Here is a 4,136-nt window from a genome sequence, read left to right on the forward strand (position 1 = left end):
ATGCCATGTGGGTCACCTCCCTGGCTGGGGATAGAACTCATGCTGCAGTGGCTGCAGAAGAGTTTCATAGTGCTTCTCTTTAACTCTTGTGCTATCAGGGAGGGCCCCAAAGTTAAAACTTTTAAAAGGATCTCTTTCTACCGTCTGGGGCCCTGTGGAGGACAAGTGGGATCAGGACTTCTAAAACAGCTGGAAGGCTGTGGGCTAAGGCTGTTTTTGCTGGCTATAAGAGGGTTTTCTGGAACAAGAGGGAACATACAGGTTTTTTTAAATTGAAGGCGTTTTAGCTTGTTATCTAGGCAAGGGACATGCTTATGTAGACAAAGCAGAAAACACCACAATGACTCCTGGTGAAGTCATAGTGGAGAATAAAACTAGAATAATTTGGGGAAAGGTACTGTCCCATGGACACAGTGGCAAGATTTGCCCCAATTCTGAAGCATCTTTGTAGCGAAGGCCATGGGACACAGAATCTGTGTGGTGCTCAGAATCTGTGTGATGTTCCCCTCAAGGATTTACACACCACACCTCTGGCCTGTACCCCTGTTCTATAAGCATAAGTAAATAAATCATATATATATATATATATATATATATATATATAACACATTAAAAATGAAAAGGGGGCAAGAACACTTTCTTTCAAGTGATTTTTTTGACTTAGGCCAAAATAAAAATTCACCCCCAAGGCATCCTGACAAGTATCTGTTTACTTCTTATTGGCCAGGGTAAGGTCACATGACCAGACCTCAACCAATCATAGTGAGCAATATTTGGCATTTGTGTGGAAGCAGAGATGGTTGTTGGGTAGTCTGCCATACTTTTTTTTTTTGCTTCCTTTTTGTTGTTCCCCCTCAAAAAGGCTAAAGCTAGAAAGCCAGAGGCAGGGAAGAGTCAGTGAATAGGAAGACTATTTACTTATTGGTGAAATTTGTAGTTATACTTTTATAGAATAATTGACCCCTGTGTTTTTCTGACTCCCATAAGGCTTCAGAAAATTCTTAAATTCCATGGACAGAAAAATATATTGAAGGATTCTCTGGTGGCCTCCTAGTTAAGTCTCAGTGCAATCACACTACCTCCTGAGTTGATCCCTGGCCAGGGAGCTGACCCACATGGCGCAGCTGACCTGTCCTGTCTCCCTGTCTGCTCCCCTCAGCAGTGTGTTCCAGTAAATCCGCCTGTTCAGCACTTTGTCCACCTCCCCACTGTCTCTTGTGAATCCTCTCACTCCCTGCACCTCGGGTCTCATCCCAGTTCTTTGCAAAACAAAACATACACACATATTATTTATTAATTTTATTAATATTTTATTAATTTTTCTCTGACTACTAGAACAAGTGGACACAAATTCAATGATTTAAGACAATGCAAATTTATTCACTTACTGCTTTAGAAACCACAAAGTCCTGATCTTATTGTGTTAAAAGTCGATATGTTGATTGGGCTAGTTCCTTAAAAAAAATCTAGAGTGATGGATGGAGCTGGAAAAGATCATGCTTAGTGATGGGGGGGGAAATGCACGGGTGACTTGGTGATGGCACATGGGTGACTTGGTGATGGGAAACCCGCAGGGATTACAATTGAGATGGAAAAAAAATGTACAAAATGATGTAAAAATAAACTTTTGTAATAAAAAAAAATCTAGAGTGAATCCCAGTTCCTTGCTTTTTTCAGTTTCTAGTGTCTTCCTATAGTCCTCGAATTGCATCCTGTTCTTCCATCTCCATTGTGAACACCTCCATTGATGGCATCTGCTCCCCTGAAACCCACAACCTTCTGCATGGACTTACCCTGCCTCCCTGAGTGTGTCTGTCTGAGGATGGTTGTGATTATTCAGCAGGAATATCTCTCTACTGAAGACTTTTGAATTCTCACATCTGCAGAGTCCCTTTGGATATATAAGATAAGCTTTTACAGAACATGATATGTTTGGGAGTCAGTCTTTAGCCAACCCCACACCTTAATACCTGATCCTCCAAACTTAAATATTTTATTTATTATTATTTTTCAAAGATTTATTTATTTATGTATATAAGAACTAGGGTACAGGCCAGAGGTGCAGGGGCCGTGAGAGGATTCACCAGAGATAGAGTGGAGAACAGAATAGGCAGATTGACCAAAAAACATTCCTGAGGGGAGCAGCGGGTGCATCAGGAGTGGTCTGCCATGCCATGTGGGTCACCTCCCTGGCTGGGGATAGAACTCATGCTGCAGTGGCTGCAGAAGAGTTTCATAGTGCTTCTCTTTAACTCTTGTGCTATCAGGGAGGGCCCCAAAGTTAAAACTTTTAAAAGGATCTCTTTCTACCGTCTGGGGCCCTGTGGAGGACAAGTGGGATCAGGACTTCTAAAACAGCTGGAAGGCTGTGGGCTAAGGCTGTTTTTGCTGGCTATAAGAGGGTTTTCTGGAACAAGAGGGAACATACAGGTTTTTTTAAATTGAAGGCGTTTTAGCTTGTTATCTAGGCAAGGGACATGCTTATGTAGACAAAGCAGAAAACACCACAATGACTCCTGGTGAAGTCATAGTGGAGAATAAAACTAGAATAATTTGGGGAAAGGTACTGTCCCATGGACACAGTGGCAAGATTTGCCCCAATTCTGAAGCATCTTTGTAGCGAAGGCCATGGGACACAGAATCTGTGTGGTGCTCAGAATCTGTGTGATGTTCCCCTCAAGGATTTACACTTATCAAAAACCTACTAAATAGAAGTGGATTTGTCCTTTTGGAAAAACCTGAAACAACAATTTCAAAAGAGAGAATTTGGAGGGCAATAAGGAATCCCAGATTCTTCTCTGTGATATCCAGCGGCTCATAATTGTGGCTCTGGGTCTGTGGTTTTAGCTAGTGGCAGGGGCTTGGAGGTGGCCTCTGAGCCAAGAGGGCAGAACTGAGCCAGGAGGGCAGAGGACGTCTTTCTTGGGAACATGTGGCGTACACTCGGATCTGCACAGTATTTTTTGCTTTTGTGTCAATGCTTGCAGGAGAAGGCAGATCCCTCTAATGGGAAGTGCATTATCAAGTCACACCTGGGCAATTTCATCACATTTTGAATCCCTACTGTGGAGAAACATTTCAAGTTCTCAGGATAGTGTGTAACACTTCTGTCGCAGGATTACATAGTGTTTCCTCTTTCTGCATTCCTTCACTTTTGTTCTGGCCTAGTGCTAGCCCCTGGCTTGAAGAAGTCAGGGGGACGAGTGCAGAGAGGGGTTGGTGATTGCCCCAGGCTTTCCTGGCATCTTTCAACCTTTCTGCCTGGCCACTCTTGGGTTACTTTTTCTGATACAGTCTTGCCCACACAGTGCAAGTGAAACCAAAGCTTGATTCTTGTGGTCCTTGGCAAAGTCACCGCTCATCAACAAGGTTCTATTTCAGGGACAAGTCATGTAAATCCTCAGAGAACCTAGATAGCAGTTATTGGTTTCAATCTTCTTAAATTCATGTTGCAAAATCAAATGGACTGATTTATTTCTTGTCCTTTCTGCCTCCCTGCTCAGAATGGGGTAGGGCACAGAGACTGAGCTATGCCTAGGATTGGACTGGGGGAGAGAAAGTCACGGTGACAGTTGCCTGTTGGACCTACATGACTTGGAATTGATTAGCACTGAGCTATGACAGGAAATTTTGCTGATGAAGACATTGACAGTAATGCTAGTGAGAATGCCACATGTCTGGGCAAGGTTCTGCCCCGAAGTATCTGCTGTGCTGTTTTACGGGCCTAGTCTGGAAAGCTACCAAGCTGAGATGAGGGCCTGAGGCACAACACTCCCTGGGAAGCTGGGAGGCCCATCAGGGCATTCAAATGCTTGTTTGGTTGAGCTGCTATTTCACCATTGTCTGCCTTGTTACCAGTTATGACAAGAGCGGCCTTCACCTTTTCATTGCATTGGCATCTGTTAAATAGCGTTAGCTAAGTTCCAATCCGGAAGTGTCTTTTAGCTGCCTGTAACTTTCCACTTCTAGGGAGGTGTAGTAAGGAGTTTAGAGATCCAAATTTCACAAGTTTTTAAAGAACAGGACTCTTAAAGTCTAAACCTGGAAGAACTTTTTTTTTTTCTTAAGGATTTATTTATTCATACAGAACTGGGGTACAGGCCAGAGATGCGGAGGGTGAGAGGATTCACCAGAGA

The sequence above is a fragment of the Condylura cristata genome, unplaced genomic scaffold, assembly GCF_000260355.1.
Source record: "Condylura cristata isolate star-nosed mole 26May11 unplaced genomic scaffold, ConCri1.0 scaffold00014, whole genome shotgun sequence".
In the NCBI taxonomy this organism is placed as follows: Eukaryota; Metazoa; Chordata; class Mammalia; order Eulipotyphla; family Talpidae; genus Condylura; species Condylura cristata.